Genomic DNA, 6,112 nt, shown 5'->3' with positions numbered 1-6,112 from the left:
TTTACTGTGATCTTATTGCATATATATATATATATATATATATATATATATATATATATATATATATATATATATATATATATATATATATATATATATATATATATATATATATATATATATATATATATATATATATATATATATATATATATATATATATATATATATATATATATATATATATATATATATATATATATATATATATATATATATATATATATAAAGTGTTTACAGGTAATCCCTAAATCTTCAGCAGTGTGCAGCAGTAATTCTTTCACTGATTCGTAACTTGGTGACTTACGGCTCAATTTTCATGACGTTTATGACCTGTAGATCTTTAAGTTCAGGTGTGATGTGGCATCTCTTGATGCGTGCCATGCTTCTAGATTGCTGATAAACTGTTTCCACTTACTTATATTTGCTCCGTTATGATGGTGGAGTTGTGAATTCAACTGCTAATTTGTTGATAACAAAATAGTCACTAGTAAGCAAGAGACTGACTTCTCTACTGACCCTTGCGTGTAGTGGCTATAAAAGGGAGGATGCGATAAATTGTAAGTCAGGGAGACTGGTAGATACACCATGAATATTAAATATGCCTGCAGGATGAATAAATCCAACAACGTGTGCGTAGTCCATTGTAACCTTCATTCTATGGTAAACAAACCATACCATGGGTGGGGTTAGAACCCGTGATCAGAGAGTCACAAAACTCCAGACCGACGCGTTAGCCACAGGGCCAGCTAGCTTTAATAAGATTCATCCCGCTAGGTATATTTCTACAACTAAGTATATTTCTACACCGTCGCATGGTGTAGAAATATACCTAGTTGGATGAATCTTATTGTAGCTAGCTGGCCCAGTGGCTAACGCGTCGGTCTGGAGTTTTGTGACTCTGATCGCGGGTTCTGACGCCACCCGTGGTATGGTTTGTTTACAATCGTGTCATTACGATTTCGTGAGTCATTCCTCCTGTGGTCACTGACTGAAGACGATCACAGCTATCACACCACGAGAACGATAGACCAGACGCAGAATTCTGGAAGCAGCAGTGTTTCACCTCATTAAAAACTTTGATCAAAACTGTGGGATATACATGTTGGCTGGACCTGTTGTCCACGATTGTCCACGATGTGCAGTGTTATGGAAATAGTACCGAAGAAAACATGGCAAATGCAGATTGTGAGAACTCAGAAGTAGAAAAAGAGTTGATTAATTTATCTTGGAAGTTTTCTTTCAATCGCCAAAGAAGGTTCGCGTAATACAAAAAGGTTTGTATTTTTCTATAGCCTTTAGTATCAATTCTCACTATAAACCAGTTTAGTCCAGTCAAAGCTCAGTCAAACGAGGAAAGAAACCAGATATGAAACAGAAATTTAAATGTATTCCAACACCAGAATCATGTACACTATACCATGTACATATTTAAACACAAGATAACCATTTCAAGAATAGTGTTATGAAGAATGGTGAAATGTGAGAATACTGTATTTCAACAGTGAATACACACTCAAAGAGTTGACGATCTTCTGTATGATGAGTGCCAGCAGATGTCTCAAGAGGGACTGGCTGAAGTGCTCCATAAACTCAACAAACCCTCCCTCAGTCTGAAACATCAGAATGACTCAGCAACATGGCTAATCCCACCAATTTATCTATTCAGCACATATATATATATATATATATATATATATATATATATATATATATATATATATATATATATCGTGCTGAATAGATAAATCTTGCGATTCTAGCTTAAATAGCAACGCTCTTCTTGCCGAATAAAGCAACCGAAAATTCGTATGTGCAGTAATTTCGGAAAAATCATTCTTAACCTAATGAAAAAATATATTTCATTGTGGTTGCTTATTAAATTATTGTAAATTTATCTAAAATATATTTAGTTGGATTAGGGTAAACTTAATTGCGCTTGTTATAATAAGGTTAGGTAAGTTTTCTAAGGTTGTATTAGTACAAAATTATCAATTTTACATTAACACAAATGAAAAAAAAATTATCTTTAAACGTATGAAATTTTTTTTAGAAAGGACTTAATTTTAAATGAGTTCTTGCTAATTCACCAGTTTTACCTATTCGGCACGACATTTTATATGTATATATATATATATATATATATATATATATATATATATATATATATATATATATATATATATATATATATACATATACATATGTATACACACACACACACACACACATATATATATATATATATATATATATATATATATATATATATATATATATATATATATATATATATATATATATATATATATATATATATATATATATATATATATATATATATATATATATATATATATATATATATATATATATATATATATATATATATATATATATATATATATATATATATATATACATATATGCAATAAGAGCACAGTAAACAGGTGATTTCAGAATATGCAAAACAACCACTTGGACTTTCTCTATTCTTTCAGAGTGGTTGTTTTGCCTATATACATATAAATATATATACATGTAAATATATATATATATATATATATATATATATATATATATATATATATATATATATATATATATATATATATATATATATATATATATATATATATATATATATATATATATATATATATATATATATATATATATATATATATATATATATATATATATATATATATATATATATATATATATATATATATATATATATATATATATATATATATATATATATATATATATATATATATATATATATATATATATATATATATATATATATATATATATATATATATATATATATATATATATATATATATATATATATATATATATATATATATATATATATATATATATATATATATAAAGTGTTTATAGGTAATCCCTATATCTTCAGCAGTGTGCAGCAGTAATTCTTTCACTGATTCGTAACTTGGTGACTTACGGCTCAATTTTTATGACGTTTATGACTTGTAGATTCATTAAATTCAGGTCTGATGTGGCATCTCTTGATGCGTGCCATGCTTCTAGATTGCTGATAAACTGTTTCCACTTACTTATATTTGCTCCGTTATGATGGTGGAGTTGTGAATTCAACTGCTAATTTGTTAATAACAAAATAGTCACTAGTAAGCAAGAGACTGACTTCTCTACTGACCCTTGCGTGTAGTGGCTATGAAAGGGAGGATGCGATAAATTGTAAGTCGGGGAGACTGGTAGATACTCCATGAATGTTGTATATGCCTGCAGGATGGTTAAAACCAACAACGTATGCGTAGTCCATTGTAACCTTCATTCTATGGTAAACAAACCATACCAGTCACAAAACTCCAGACCGACGCGTTAGCCACTGGGCCAGCTTGCTACAATAAGATTCACCCAGCTAGGTATATTTCTACAACTAAGTATATTTCTACACCGTCGTATGGTGTAGAAATATACCTAGTTGGATGAATCTTATTTTAGCTAGCTGGCCCAGTGGCTAACGCGTCGGTCTGGAGTTTTGTGACTCTGATCGCGTGTTCTAACGCCACCCGTGGTATGGTTTGTTTGCAATCGTGTCATTACGATTTCGTGAGTCATTCCTCCTGTGGTCACTGACTGAAGACGATCACAGCTATCACACCACGAGAACGATAGACCAGACGCAGAATTCTGGAAGCAGCAGTGTTTCACCTCATTAAAAACATTGATCAAAACTGTGAAATATACATGTTGGCTGGACCTGTTGTCCACGATTCTTATAACAAACACAAACTCACCTTACCTCCACCTCCTGTGTGACAAGTTCTTGCAATGACCTTGTGTGTGGTATATCCTCCAAACTTGATCTCGTGGTGCACGTTTACCTTACAAAACTGTGTAATTGCTCAGTCCTGTGTACGTGATAAATCCCAACCTTGGGCAAAACGATGATTTGAAAGGATTCTCAGGTACCAGGTTCTTCATTCCCACTTGTCTACTTTTGCCATTGTCTAACAAAAAGAAGTAAGCATAAATTTATTGAAATTTTATTTTCAACAAAATAAAATGAAGAGAAATCTTTCTTTGAGTTTGATGAATTAATGATATAAATTTGAAACTGTTCAGTAGTGCCACTCTGAAGTATCCTAAGTTATAATATTGACAACTTGGCTCTCACGAAGCACAATCAGAATCCGAATGTTTTCTAAGCAAGATACAACAGCCTTGAAAGTGTGAAGCTGATGAGAAGAGGCATTTTCGAGTAATCGCACAGAAATCATTCCAACACCTTAAATTTAATGTTCAAAACGGGACCTACTCACTAACAGCAATACGAAACTTCCTCTAAATTAACTATATTAGCCTTAAAGTTTCTATCTTATCAGAAGAGACATTCAAGTTATAGCAAGTCTGCGTTTTTTTCCGTTCACTGTCTCGCACAGATTTCTTAAAAACGTCCATACTTCTAAATTTCCAATACTCTGGGTATTCTTTCAAAAATACGCTATGTACTGCAAACGTTCCTTACCCTGAACTACTCTCTAATCTATCATTTCCTCACTTATGGTATACGTACATGGAGATCTACAATAGCTAATCACCTACAACCTTACATTACCCAACAAAATTCAACTATTCGAATGATCTCTTAAGCTGGTTCCAGGCAACACACTTCCATTATAGGTAAAAACCACAAATACACTGGTCATGGCATTTATTAGGAAAACGTTTAGCCACGAGTGGTTTCTTCAGGTCTCTGACTCAACCTATTCAGGAACTCTGCCAAATTAAAGGTCGCTTAAAGATTCTTATCAGTAAACTGCTCCAGAATTGTTAGAAAATATCTTCATTTAATGAAAATTATGTTTAGCTTAACTATTATGTTGCTGAGGTCAGTGGTCACCTGCGGTCATACCTGTCCTAAGCTCTGGGAGTTAGGGTGGGGTGTTACGAAGCACCATGGTTTGTTGTAGTACTTTAGAATCTCAGGTTAAAGTGTTGAAGGAGGTTATACTTCTTCAGCAGGAAAATAGAAGGTTGAAGCTTCTCCTAGAGGAGTTTGGGAGTGAGTGTGAGAAGGATTTAGCTGGTAAGAAGGAAATGGTCACTAGCAGTGATAGTGGCAGCCGCTTTAAGTGGCAAGTGGCTCCCAGTTCAGGAAGAAGGAAGATAAGGAGGGTTAACAGAGAAGATGTGAAGTTGGAAATCGATTCTCTGTTCTCCAGGACGAGTGCACTTCAATGGTTAGTGGGGTTGAAGGTACCACTGATTCCCCTGCTAATCAAGGTAAAAATATTTTAGTAGTAGGAGATTCTAAGGTAACAGAGACAGAAAGGTCAGACAGAGAGTGTGCCTTCCAGGAGCTAGTGTTGGTGACATAGTCAGCCGGTTGGATATTATTATGTCAGGTAAAGGGAACAAGCCCATTATCTGTCTTAGTGCTGGGGGTAATGACATTGGGAAGGGCAGGAGACAGGAGCTGCTGGATAAGTACAGGTCAGCCATAGAAGTAGTTAGGTCTGAGAGAGGCATCCCAGTCATATGTAGCATCTTGCCTAGAAAGAGAGAGGGCAATGAATGGATGTCTAGAGCAATTGGTATAAATTGCTGGCTAGACAGGTACTGCAAGGAATTTGCAATCCCATTCATTGATAACTGGGACCTATTCTTTGGCAAACGTGATATGTATGCAAGGGATGGGGTTCATCTCTCTGGGGATGGAGTGGCTGCATTAGCCAATTCGATTGAGAGGGTAATTGATGACTTGTCTAGGAATTTAAACTGATAGATTATAGAGGTATGGGTGTTTGTAGGAAACAATCAGGCTGCAGTATTAGGGTTAAAAACAGCAGTTATTACCGGGATACCTCAGGGAAATGTTTAAAAGACAATATTCAAAATAAAGTTGCTAGTAATGGCAAATCAATTGATCAACAAACAAAGAGAGATAGCAGAGGGCAACGAGTGACTAGCTCCCTTAAGGTTTACTATACAAATAGTTGGAGTCTAAAAAATAAGATAGATGAGCTAAGATTACTTACAAGTGTAGGTAATATAGATATTATTGGTATAACAGAGACCTGGTTCAACCTGAAAGATAGAGAAATGC

At 33.3% G+C, this 6,112-nt stretch overlaps 1 protein-coding gene across 1 annotated transcript in view; it reads right to left on the bottom strand.

Moving 5' to 3' along the window:
- LOC128696827 (aminopeptidase N) overlaps positions 1-1,557 on the bottom strand; it is a 28,645-nt gene extending 27,088 nt beyond the window's left edge. The window contains exon 1 of the mRNA XM_070096040.1: positions 1,517-1,557. The gene's annotated coding sequence lies outside the window, so the exon portion shown is untranslated. The remainder of the gene's footprint in view (positions 1-1,516) is intronic.
- Between the last annotated feature and the right edge of the window lie 4,555 nt (positions 1,558-6,112).

The sequence above is a fragment of the Cherax quadricarinatus genome, chromosome 52 (assembly GCF_038502225.1).
Source record: "Cherax quadricarinatus isolate ZL_2023a chromosome 52, ASM3850222v1, whole genome shotgun sequence".
NCBI lineage: Eukaryota > Metazoa > Arthropoda > Malacostraca > Decapoda > Parastacidae > Cherax > Cherax quadricarinatus.
Note: the sequence above shows the minus strand (reverse complement) of the source record. Positions and strands in the feature narration are given on the sequence as shown.